At 38.5% G+C, this 14,241-nt stretch overlaps 1 pseudogene; it reads left to right on the top strand.

Annotated features, from left to right (window-relative positions):
• Nucleotides 1-11,283: 11,283 nt before the first annotated feature.
• LOC112579357 lies at nt 11,284-12,219 on the top strand (annotated as a pseudogene).
• The last annotated feature ends 2,022 nt before the right edge of the window (nt 12,220-14,241 follow it).

Here is a 14,241-nt window from a genome sequence, read left to right as displayed (position 1 = left end):
ACCTTAAATGTAAATGGGTTGAATGCCCCAACCAAAAGACAAAGACTGGCTGAATGAATACAAAAACAAGACCCTATATATGTTGTCTACAAGAGATCCACCTCAAAACAGGGGACACATACAGACTGAAAGTGAAGGGCTGGAAAAAGATATTCCATGCAAATAGAGATCAAAAGAAAGCAGGAGTACCAATACTCATATCAGATAAAATAGACTTTAAAACAAAGGCTGTAAAAGAGACAAAGAAGGACACTGCATAGTGATCAAAGGATCAATCCAAGAAGAAGATATAACAATTATAAATATATATGCACCAACTTAGGAGCACTGCAATATGTAAGACAAATGCTAACAAGTATGAAAGGGGAAATTAACAATAGCACAATAATAGTGGGAGACTTTAATACCCCACTCACACCTATGGATAGATCAACTAAACAGAAAATTAACAAAGAAACACAAACTTTAAATGATACAATAGACCAGTTAGACCTAATTGATATCTATAGGACATTTCACCCAAAAACAATGAATTTCACCTTTTTCTCAAGCGCACATGGAACCTTCTCCAGGATAGATCACATCCTGGGCCATAAAGCTAGCCTTGGTAAATTCAAAAAAGTTGAAATCATTCCAAGCATATTTTCTGACCACAATGCAGTAAGATTAGATCTCAATTACAGGAGAAAAAATATTAAAAATTACAACATATGGAGGCTGAACAACACGCTGCTGAATAACCAACAAATCACAGAAGAAATCAAAAAAGAAATCAAAATATGCATAGAAATGAATGAAAATGAAAACACAACAACCCAAAACCTGTGGGACACTGTAAAAGTAGTGCTAAGGGGAAAGTTTATAGCAATACAGGCATACCTCAAGAACAAGAAAAAAGTCAAATAAATAACCTAACTCTACACCTAAAGCAACTAGAAAAGGAAGAAATGAAGAACCCCAGGGTTAGTAGAAGGAAAGAAATCTTAAAAATTAGGGCAGAAATAAATGCAAAAGAAACAAAGGAGACCATAGCAAAAATCAACAAAGCCAAAAGCTGGTTCTTTGAAAGGATAAATAAAATTGACAAACCATTAGCCAGACTCATCAAGAAACAAAGGGAGAAAAATCAAATTAATAAAATTAGAAATGAAAATGGAGAGATCACACCAGACAACATGCAAATACAAAGGATCATAAGAGACTACTATCAGCAATCATATGCCAATAAAATGGACAATGTGGAAGAAATGGACAACTTCTAAGAAAAGTACAACTTTCCAAAACTCGACCAGGAATAAATAGAAAATCCTAACAGGCCCATCACAAGCACGGAAGTTGAAACTGTAATCAGAAATCTTCCAGCAAACAAAAGCCCAGGTCCAGACGGCTTCACAGCTGAATTCTACCAAAAATTTAGAGAAGAGCTGACACCTATCCTAGTCAAACTCTTGCAGAAAATTGCAAAAGAAGGTAAATTTCCAAACTCATTCTATGAGGCCACCATCACCCTAATACGAAAACTTGACAAAGATGCCACAAGAAAAGAAAACTACAGGCCAATATCACTGATGAACATAGATGCAAAAATCCTTTTTAAAATTCTAGTAATCAGAATCCAACAGCACATTAAAAAGGCTATACACCATGCACCATGACCAAGTGGGCTTTATCCCAGGGATGCAAGGATTCTTCAATATCTGCAAATCAATCAATGCAATACACCACATTAACAAATTGAAAAATAAAAGCCATATGATTATCTCAATAGATGCAGAGAAAGCCTTTGATAAAATTCAACATCCATTTATGATAAAAACTCTCCAGAAAGCAGGAATAGAAGGAACATACCTCAACATAATAAAAGCTATATATGACAAACCCACAGCAAACATTATCCTCAATGGTGAAAAATTGAAAGCATTTACTCTAAAGTCAGGAATAAGACAAGGGTGCCCACTCTCACCACTACTATTCAACATAGTTTTGGAAGTTTTGGCCACAGCAATCAGAGCAGAAAAAGAAATAAAAGGCATCCAAATTGGAAAAGAAGAAGTAAAACACTCACTGTTTGCAGATGACATGATCCTCTACATAGAAAACCCTAAAGATTCCACCAGAAAATTACTAGAGCTAATCAATGGATATAGTAAAGTTGCAGGATATAAAATCGACACACAGAAATCCCTTGCATTCCTATACACTAATAATGAGAACATAGAAAGGGAAATTAAGGAAACAATTCCATTCACCATTGCAATGAAAAGAATAAAGTACTAAGGAATATAACTACCTAAAGAAACTAAAGACCTATATATAGAAAACTATAAAACACTCCTGAAAGAAATCAAAGAGGACACTAATAGATGGAGAAATATACCATGTTCATGGATCAGAAGAATCAATATAGTGAAAATGACTATGCTACCCAAAGCAATGTATAGATTCAATGCAATCCCTATCAAGCTACCAATGGTATTTTTCACAGAGCTAAAACAAATAATTTCACAATTTGTATGGAAATACAGAAAACCTCGAATAGCCAAAGCAATCTTGAGAAAGAAGGATGGAACCGGAGGAATCAACCTGCATGATTTCAGGCTCAACTACAAAGCCACACTCATCAAGACAGTATGGTACTGGCACAAAGACAGAAATATAGATCAATGGAACAATATAGAAAGCCCAGAGATAAACCCACGCACCTATGGACACCTTATCTTTGACAAAGCAGGCAAGAATATACAATGGAGAAAAGACAATCTCTTTAACAAGTGGTTCTGGGAAAACTGGTCAACCACTTGTAAAAGAATAAAACTAGAACACTTTCTAACACCATGCTGCTGCTGCTGCTAAGTCGCTTCAGTCATGTCCGACTCTGTGCGACCCCATAGACGGTAGCCCACCAGGCTCCCCCATCCCTGGGATTCTCCAGGCAAGAACACTGGAGTGGGGTGCCATTTCCTTCTCCAATGCATGAAAGTGAGAAGTGAAAGTGAAGTCGCTCAGTCGTGTCTGACTCTTAGTGACCCCATGGACTGAAGACCACCAGGCTCCTCCGTCCACGGGATTTTCCAGGCAAGAGTACTGGAGTGGAGTGCCATTGCCTTCTCTGACACAAAAATGAACTCAAAGTGGATTAAAGATCTAAACATAAGACCAGAAACTATAAAACTCTTAGAGGAGAACATAGGCAAAACACTCTCCGACATACATCACAGCAGGATCCTCTATGACCCACCTCCCAGAATATTGGAAATAAAAGCAAAAATAAACAAATGGTATCTAATTAAAATTAAAAGCTTCTTCACAACAAAAGAAACTATAAGCAAGGTGAAAAGACAGCCTTCAGAATGGGAGAAAATAATAGCAAATGAAGCAACTGATACAGAGTGAAGTAAGCCAGAAAGAAAAACACCAATACAGTATACTAATGCATATATATGGAATTTAGAAATATGTTAACAATAACCCTGTATACGAGACACCAAAAGAAACACTGATGTAAAGAACAGTCTTTTGGACTCTGTGGGAGAGGGAGAGGGAGGGTTAATTTGGGAGAATGGCATTGAAACATGTATAATATCATATATGAAACGAGTTGCCAGTCCAGGTTCGATGCATGATACTGGATGCTTGGGGCCAGTGCACTGGGACGGCCCAGAGGGATGGTACGGGGGGTGGCAGGAGGGAGGAGGGTTCAGGATGGGGAACACGTGTATACCTGTGGCGGATTCATGTTGATATTTGGCAAAACTAATACAATTATGTAAAGTTTTAAAATAAAATAAAATTTAAAAAAAATTTAAAAAAAAAGAATGCATTTGAACCAGTTCTAATGAGCTGGATGAAACTGGAGCCTATTATACAGAGTGAAGTAAACCAGAAAGAAAAACACCACATACAGTATGCTGCTGCTGCTGCTGCTAAGTTGCTTCAGTCGTGTCTGACTCTGTGTGACCCCACAGACGGCAGCCCACCAGGTTCCCCCGTCCCTTGGATTCTCCAGGCAAGAACACTGGAATGGGTTGCCATTTCCTTCTCCAATGCATGAGAGTGAAAAGTGAAAGTGAAGTCACTCAGTCGTACCCGACTCTTAGTGACCTCATAGACTACAGCCTACCAGGCTTCTCCATCCATGGGATTTTCCAGGCAAGAGTACTGGAGTGGGGTGCCATTGCTTTACTAATGCATATATATGGAATTTATAAAGATAGTAACGACAACCCTGTATGTAAGACAGCAAAAGAGACACAGATGTATAGAACAGTCTTTTGACTCTATGGGGGGGGAGGGATGATTTGGGAGAATGGCATTAAAACATGTATAATATCATATAAGAAACAAATCACCAGTCCAGGTTCGATGCAGGATACAGGAGGCTTGGGGCTGGTGCACTGGGATGACCCAGAGGGATGGTATGGGGAGGGAGGTGGGAGGGGGATTCAGGATGGGGAACATGTGTACACCCATGGTGGATGCATGTTGATGTATGGCAAAACCAATACAATATTGTAAAGTAAAAAATAAAATAAAAAATAAATTAATTTAAAAAAAAAGGTAAATTTGTATACTGATAAAATCTATGATAATCTAGCATGTGTAACTCAATTCTGGATGCAGGCATTTCAAAAATAGTTAAAATTTGATATTAACATTTTTTCAGAGATACTTACTTTAAGAATATACTAGCAGAAAAAAAAGAATATATTAGCAGACACTCAGAAACACTTTATTTCCCAGATAGGAAAATTAGAGAATTAGTCTTTTTTGAAAATTCATCCTAATGAAATATAAAGCAAGAGAGAAGTCTTGAGAAGTATACCTGCATTCATGAATCTAAAATCCTGATCAGAAACTTTTCAGAAAGGCCCACAGATGCATAATATTTCTTCTCAGTTATATACGTTCAACATCACATTTCCCTCATTCACATTCGCAGGCATTGTCCTTTATCAGACTTCTGACCCAATAGCTGTTCAACAGGAATTCAGAAAAGCCCTTTACTTTCACAGATGCACTAATAGAAAAGTATTTTTAAATCACAGCAAGAAATAAATCTCTGCCTTGGAGCTTGATGGCCAACTCATGCATTAGGTAAGACCAGAGCAAATACAGAGACACAGTTAAAACCCCATAGCTGTGGTTTGGTCTCCTGTCTGTATTCAATCATCCACTCAGTCAACAATTGCTCACAGTATTAAATCCTTGGGCTTCCCAGATGGCACAGTGGTAAAGAATCCATCTGCCTGCCAAGCAGGAGACATGGGTTCAATCTGTAGATAGGGAAGATCCCCTAGAGAAGTAATGACCACCCACTCCAATATTCTTGCCTGGGAAATCCATGAACAGAGGAGCCTGGCAGTCCATGGGGTTGCAAAGAGACTTAGCAACATGCACACATTGAATTCCTTGCTTACTTAATAGGGGCTGCTGCTGCTGCTGCTAAGTCGCTTCAGTTGTGCCCAACTCTGTGTGACCCCAGAAACAGCAGCCCACCAGGCTCTTCTGTCCCTGGGATTCTCCAGGCAAGAACACTGAAGTGGGTTGCCATTTCCTTCTCCAATGCATGAAAGTGAAAAGTGAAAGTGAAGTCACTCAGTCGTGTCCGATCCTTCAAGACCCCAAGGACTGTAGACTACCAGGCTCCTCCATCCATGGGATTTTGCAGGCAAGAGTACTGGAGTGGGTTGCCATTAATGGGGGCAGGGGTCGACAAAATATTTAATCACTTAATTGAATTAAATCACATTGAACTTATTGAGAAAGTATCTACTATTATCCCGGTATTAAGCACGACTCATCTTCTTAAACCTTCAGAATTCTTAAGACCAGACTGGCCCCGTATCCAAAGGACGTGATAAAATTATGCTGCTCTTCTCTTTGACATTCCAATTGTGCTGTGAATGCTGGTTCTGTAGTTGACTCTGCCAAGTGTTGAAAGCAGTAGTAACGAGGGGAATGAGGTGACTGATGCCTCTTTGGACACATATACAGACTCTTTTCCTCTACACCCATTATCCATCAAGTCACACATAGAAAGAGAAGCAGATGAATTGGGAAGACAATGCCACTACCGATGACTTCTGTGTGGCTGAGCCTCAGCCTCCTAGAAGCCTCTCTCCCTACTTAAATAGTGCACATAATTGCATCTCAAAACTCTAGTCACTAAAACCCTGGATTCCTTTCAAAAATCAGTGAAAGATTACCCCACAGAGGGAGCACATCAAGGTCTTATAATCTTTCTTGTTATAGCCTGTTCCACTCAAAAATAAGTATTGTTAGCACACCTGTTTGGAGAAAGCAGAGGGAATAAAGAAGATTGAGACAGGATAGGATCACAGTGTCTTTTCTTCAGGAATTGTCTGCAGTGTGCCTGTGAAGTATTCTAGGGTTAGAATTTTATGTCCAGCTCTACATGGACTGTGACATGAACTGTGTCTTCTGCATTTACTTGCAATATGATATCCAGGAAGAGCACCAGCCCAAGTCCTCAATTTTATTCTACCTGGCTCAATAATTAGAATGAGTAGATTCTTAAAATGAATAAGTCCCTTGTAATAGTGAACTTGGGCAAGTAGCTACAGGATGAACAAACACTTTCTTTCTCATTCTAACAATTCCTCATGGCATAAGTGTATGCATATTACATTTTTTAAAAGTTCCTTTCTACCAGGAGAAGGAGATAAAAGAATTGGGTGAAGAAACCAAACAAATCAGCTGTTGTCATTTTCAAACTAGTGATGAGAACAATTAACATTTTCCATAGTTTTATTCTGTATCAGACCACACCAAATACTTCATATACTATATATAATATACATAGAGTATACAAAAACTTATTTAATCCACAACTAGAATATTGTAAATACCCCAAATGTAATTTCAAAAATATCAGTTTTTGCCAAGTTCTATCCAAATGAGTCTCCCATTCATTGAGCATTATCCATATGACAAACACTATGTTGTGTTGTACAGACTTTGTCTCAAGTCATTTTCACAATATTATTATATTATTATCCACATTTTATCAATGAGACAAGTACATACCCAATGTCACAAACTAGTGATGACAGAGTTAAGATTTAAATATCAATCAGTCAGATTTCAAAATGGTTATACTTTCAGTATGAACTCATGTAGAAAGTGATAGCAAAAAGGAAAATTATATTATTTATATTTGCTGTTATACCTCTGAATTATGCACTCCTTCAAACGTGATGAGGAGCAATAATTGAGTGGAAAAGTATTTAAGGTTAGGGTTACATGCTGCAATTTACCAGCTGCATAAATTTGAATAAATTGCTTTAACACACTGGGACTTCAGTTTCCTCTTCTGTTAAATTAGAATCATAATTATAAATAAATTACATAGTGTTATTTTGTGGATTAAATTATATAATTAAATATGAAATATCCTTTCTAAACTGTGTATTTATTAGCAAATGTTACATTTTAAATAATTTATATAATTGATTTTTTCTTGGCTAGGTGGGGATGATACAGGAGAATGGCATTGAAACATGTAAATTATCACATGTGAAACAAATCGCCAGTCCAGGTTGGATGCATGATTCAGGGTGCTCGGGGCTGGTGCACTGGGATGACCCAGAGGGATGGGATGGGGAGGGAGGTGGGAGGGGGGTTCAGGATGGTGAACACAGGTACACCCATGGCAGATTCATGTCAATGTATGGCAAAACCAATACAATATTGTAAAGTAAAATAAATAAATAAAACTGAGATTTTTTAAAAAGAGATGATTAAAAAGGAGAGATCTTAGCTTTAGGTGCCAAAAGCAGTGTCGCTATTTGCCAACAGCAGAAAAGGCATTTGGGCACCAGTGGAGTAACCTTTACCCACACTGCCTTGTGGGTGAGTTCTGAATTAGCATTTTCATACTGCTTAACAAATTACCATAAATTAGTATAAATTCAGTGGCTTAAAATACCACAAATGTATTATCTTACAGTTTGGAGGTCAAGGTCTAAAATAAATGTTGTGGGGCTAAAAATCAAGGTTTCAGCAGAGTTGTATTCTTTCTGTAGGCTCTAGGGGAAAATCTGTTTCCTTGCCTTTTCCAGTTTCTAGAGCTTGTCTGCATTCCTTAACTTGCGTCCCCTTCCTTACAGATCTCCAATCTCTCCTTCCATAGTTCTGTGTCCTACTCCAATTCTGAGCTTCGTGCCTCCTTCTTATAAAAACCTTTGTTATTACATCAAGTCCACCTGGATAATCCAGGCTAGTCTCCCCAGCTCAAAATATTTAATCCAAAATAGTTTAAGTAGGGACTTCCCTGGTGGCTCAGACAGCAAAGAATCCCCATGCAATGCAGGAGACCTGGGTTCGATCCTGAGTCAGGAAGATCCCCTGGAGGAGGGCATGGCAACCCACTCCAGTATCCTTGCTTGGAGAATTCCATGGACAGAAGAGTCTGCTGGGCTACAGTCCATGGGGTTGCAAAGAATTGGACATGACTGAGTGACTACCACTTTTCACTCTCCCTGGTGGTCCAGTGACTAAGACTCTACATTCCCAATGTAAGGGGACCAGGTTCAATCCCTGATCAGGGAACTAGATCCCACCTACTTCAACTAAAGATCCCACACAGGCAAAGAGAAGATCCTGTGTGACACAAGGAAGATCGAAGTTGCTGCATGCCACAACTAAGACCTAGCACAGCCAAATAAAAATAAGAAATTGGTTTAAGTAAGTGTAATGTATCTGCTTCCCCCATTATTAGATGTCACTGTCAGGACAGGTCAGAACATAGTACATACTCACCATAATTATTTAAATTAATTTGTCAGTGAAAACAGCCACAAACGTGTGAATTAATTAAGCCATAAAATACAGCACATAGGAGCTGCTCAAAAATGATAGTTATCATTATTTCTGAACATGCCAAAGAATTCTATTTATTGAAGACTTGTTTTTGCGGTTTGTTTTGGTCTTTTTTGTTCTTTTTAATCCCTCCTGATATCATTGAAATAATCTTTACTAGTGCTTCTTTCTGTCAATTATTTTTTTTATATTTATTATTTTTATATTTTATTTTATTTGTTAACTTTACAATATTGTATTGGTTCCACCACACATCAACATGAATCCGCCACAGGCACACATGTGCCCCGCATCCCGAACCCTGCCTCCCCCTTCCCCACACCATCCCTCAGGTTCGATGCAGGATACTGCATGCTTGGGGATTTTTTTTTTCTTTAAATGCAGAATGTAAGTAATGAAATGCTAAAGTAAGAATATCAGATGATATATGTAATGAGTCCTGCCTGTGCAGTCCTGTGTTGATACTCAGTTATGTCACTTCCATCTCTTCCCCCTTCCAAGGCTGTAATTCACAGCAGGAAAGCCGTGGTTAATGTCTGTGCAAAAACATTACACTCAAGAGGTTTTCCTCAAGTGTATCAAGTGCCTGAAAAAATTCATGCATTTTCTCTGGGGTGGGTTACGAGGCCCCTCTGGAGCTAGGGATTCTGCTCTTGGCAAGGCTGTCATTCGGGAAAAGCTATTTAAATGGCTATTTGCTCCTGCTTGAAAAGGCTGAAATTGTAGATTTTCCCCAGCCAAGTGCCCCAGAAAGCAGTTTCATCAGTCAGGAGTTTTCACTTATCTCTTTGATGGGGTCTTGTAAAGGCAGGGAACTTTTTCCTCCAGTGAATAGCAGGTAAGGAGATGACGAAAAGAGAAGATGTTGGGGAGAAGCACCAAGGTCACAGAGAGGTGGGGAAAGCTGGAGTAGAAATATGAAAGAGAAAGAAATATTTCTTTCCTGCCTCTTTCTAGGATTGGGGAAATAGTGGGGAAGGGGCTGGAAATGGGAAGGGAAAAAGAAATCCTCCAGCAGTGCTCTAAAAGTTTAAAATACAAGTTAAGTATTAAAACTTTTCCTGAAACTCAGAATCATGAAAATTCTTTTTAGCATCATTTAAGAGTCGGACATGACTGAGCGACTTCACTTTCTCTTTTCACTTTCATGCATTGGAGAAGGAATGGCAACCCACTCCATTGTTCTTGCCTGGAGAATCTGGGGTCACACAGAGTCGGACATGACTGAAGTGACTTAGCAGCAGCAGCAGTAGCATGTTGGGATGAGAGGTCATCCAAGGATAGCAACTGCTAAAGGCCAGTACTACAGGGAGGGGAGTGAAAAATTTAAGGGGACACCAAAAAACTTAGCAATTATGATAAATAATTTTTTAATGCAGTATTTTAATCTAATATAATCTTTAGTCCATGATCAATAAAACATCAAAGTTTTAAATAAAATTCTGTACCATGCCAAGTCATATTAGAGTTTAGTGCAAAAAAAAAAAAAAATATGAACCTTAGTTTTAATGAAAGCAAACTTATCAACAATATGTTTTTAAACCTACTTTTTTGCTTACCTTATTTTCTTTCTTTTATTTTTGGCCATACTGAGTGGCCTCTGGGATCTTAGTTCACCAGCCAGGGATCTGAGGATCAAACCCCAATCCCCCTGCATTGGAAGCATGAAATCTTAACCATTGGACCGCCAGGGAAGTCCCACTTATCTCATTTTCAGTTGAGAAAATTGCCATATTGGAGATACGTGAGAATTATAAATAATTTATTATTAGCTTATGTAAAATTATAATTCTATTATTATATAAATAAAATATTTAAATATAAAATAATAATGTGCGATTTAATACAATTACTTTTCATTTGTCAATAATTTCAAGTTATGTTAATGTTCTGCAAAACATCAAGTATCAAAAAATGCATAAAAACATGTACATAATGATGTGCATTTCTCATTTTGTTTTGGACTCCAATGTGGTTTGACACAGCTCTGGTTCAGAATTTTGATGTTCTGTTTGTCATGGATATTTTTGCATTGGTTTTGACTTTTTTAAATATTGCATAAAAATGTTATCTATCCAATTTCTGTGAGTTGTTGTTTTTAGCACCATCCTTATATTCCATTCCCAAGGCAAATGTCTTACTTGCCTCACCCTAGTTTCAGCCCTGCTGTTCACAGCATATGCTAAGTATGACAGAGTAGGAAAAATGAGAGGTTTGAATCACAGTTGTCTTTTACTTGTTTAATGTGTTAATTTAATCTAGCTGAAATTTATCTGTAAAATAAAGATGATAGATAAAAGCTACCTCTAACTCTGTAGGGACTACATGAGATATAATTATTAGAACAATTATCAGAATATCTGGCAGACAGTAGTTTTGACTCAATGAAATGTATCATTGCAGGAACTAAGTGAAGGAGAATACCGTTTCACTCAGGCCACCATGCTGTCGATTGGTAATTCCACTTCCCCAACTTTCTTCTTGACTGGAGTTCCAGGGCTAGAAGCTTTTCACATCTGGTTTTCTATCCCCTTTTGCTGCCTTTGTGTGATTGCCCTTTTGGGGAATAGCACCATCCTGTATGTAGTGATCACAAACTCCAGCCTCCATGAGCCCATGTTCTACTTCCTCTCCATGCTCTCTACCACCGACATTGGCATCACTATTTCCTCTCTTCCCACAACACTTGGTGTCCTCTGGTTCAATGCCAGGGTCATCAGCCTGGATGCTTGCATTCTGCAGATGTTCTTTCTGCATGGATTCACCCTCATGGAATCTTCTGTGCTTTTGGCCATGGCTTTTGACCGCTTTGTTGCCATCCACAACCCCCTAAGATATACTATGATTCTAACCAACTCTAGAATCATCAAAGCTGGTATGGTAATTTTTGTATGAATGCTGGTCAACCTGATGCCCTTGCTCCTGCTCCTTAAGAGGTTGTCCTTCTGTGGTCCTAAGGTGCTTTCTCACTCCTATTGCTACCACCCTGATGTGATTAAGTGTTCTTGCTCAAGTATCAAGGTCAACAGTATCTGTGGTTTAGTTGCTCTCATTCTGACCTCAGGTATAGATATTCCCTGCATTTTCCTCTCCTACATGCTGATCATCAAGTCCATCCTTAGAATCGCCTCCCCAGAGGAAAGGCAAAAGGCTTTTGGCACTTGCATCTCTCACATTGGTGCTGTTGCCATCTTCTACATCCCCTGGGTCATCTTGGCTTTCGTACATCGGTTTGGGCATAGTGCTTCTTCATATGTCCATACACTGATGTCAAATCTCCATTTTCTATTTCCCCCAGTGCTGAACCCTATTATATACAGTGTGAAGAACAGACAAATCCATAAAGCTTTCTACAAGCTATTTCCAAACACAGAGTAGCAAGTCTGATCATGCAATGTCCTAGATAGAAATAACCTTACTTTCTTCCTCCCTTCCTTCAACATTTTATTGTGAGTAACATTACACTTTTCCTTAGTGGTGGTAATACAAGTTTATATAAGAAACATCCTTGTCCTCTATAGTCTAGTTTACATAGTCTAGTGTCAAGGACATAAAGTTAAATATATATAATAATGGCAGTGAATAGGAGTGTTACCATAGAATTATATCCAGAAGGCTATATGACAGTGAAGAAAATATCTAGATCAAATTGCAGATTCAAAGAATTGTTTGAAGAGCTAACTACTTGAACTAAGAATAATATGTAACATGTAAAAACGTAAGGATCTTCCAGGCCCAGGGCACAGGTCTCTGAAGTCAATGAAATATGACATAGCCTGATATACCAAGGATTGTACATGGTTACTATAGCTGGAGTAAGGGATGTGTGAGATGGTGAAAGGAGTAGAGAGGTTATATGTGAGGTTATAAAATAACTTTTGTGCCTGGTAAAGTGACAGTATGAAGGCTTGAAGAACAATCAACTGGAATTAGAAGTTTTATTAGATTCTCTTATAAAAAACATCCATGATTCCCTGGAAAAAAAAATTCTCTTTATTCTTCTGATTTGAGGGAATCTAAGAAATGTTAATCTTCAATCCCCTAATGTCATATAAATGTATTTTTTGTCCTGGTTTAAATATAGGGATTCTATAGTTTTGGTATTATGATCTACTATTGCTGAACTTGAATTCTAAACTTTCTCGCACCAGCTCTAATTCTTAAGTACTCAAGGGTAGATAATGAAGATTACAAGACTCTAAGAGGGAAGATCCCATGGAGAAGCTAATGACAACTCACTCCAGTATTCTAGCCTGGGAAATCCCATGGGCTTTGGAATCTGGTGTACTACACTCCATGGGATCACAAAGAGTTAGACATGACTGAGCAACTGACGCACAAAGAAAAGACAGAAATGGTAGTAAAATTTAGTGCTTTCCTGTCTCTTCTGACAATATCATTTCCAAATGCATCCCCTTTCAGTTCAGTTCAGTTGTTTAGTCATGTCCGACTCTTTGGGATCCCATGAACGGCAGCACGCCAGGCCTCCCTGTCCATCCCCAACTCCCGGAGTCCACCCAAACCTGTGTTCATCGTGTCGGTGATGCCATCCAACCATATCATCCTCTGTCGTCCCCTTCTCCTCTTGCCCTCAATCTTTCCCAGCATCAGGGTCTTTTCAATTGAGTCAACTCTTCGCATGAGGTGGCCAAAGTATTGGAGTTTCAGCTTCAACATCAGTCCCTCCAATGAATACCCAGGACTGATCTCCTTTAGGATGGACTGGTTGGATCTCCTTGCAGTCCAAGGGACTCACAAGGGTCTTTTCCAACACCACAGTTCAAAAGCACATCTCTTTTATTACCTCACAAAAATCTTCTGACATAATATTAGCTTGCCAGGCTTCTCTGTCCATGGAATTCTCCAGGCAAGAATACTGGAGTGGGTAAGCATTCTCTTCTCCAGAGGAATTTTCCTGACCCAGGGATTGAACTCATCTCCTGCACTGCAGGCAGATTCTTTACCATTTGAGACGCTAGGCAAGCCCCAAGACATATGAAAGAAGGGTCAGAATTGGGTAAAGAGTATGAAATAATGCACTGAAGGAAAGATATTTTGTGCCTTATTTCATATCTTGTAGAAACATTTACATCTTAAGGTGACTGGATTTAGGAGTTTAATAGCATTTCTGAGCTTTTGGTAAACAGTATTAATTGTTTCCTTTGTTATTTTTCCCTGAAAGTTAGTAAAATGGAACAAACAATGGTAGAAAAATGATGTTAGTAAAGTTGTAATATTAATTATGTACATACAATTGTGCCTCTGTTACCACCTTGTAGCTTCTATTATGTCTTACCTCACTTCCACCCTCCACAAATAAAGTCTTACACTTTTGTTTGTTTTTCTTCTGTTATAAAGTATTTATATATTCCTCTTCTTGCCATTTTCTTCTCCAACAAA

Source organism: Bubalus bubalis, chromosome 16 (genome assembly GCF_019923935.1).
Source record: "Bubalus bubalis isolate 160015118507 breed Murrah chromosome 16, NDDB_SH_1, whole genome shotgun sequence".
Classification (NCBI taxonomy): domain Eukaryota; kingdom Metazoa; phylum Chordata; class Mammalia; order Artiodactyla; family Bovidae; genus Bubalus; species Bubalus bubalis.
The sequence above is the reverse complement of the archived record's forward strand: the minus strand, read 5'-3'. Positions and strand labels throughout refer to the sequence as shown.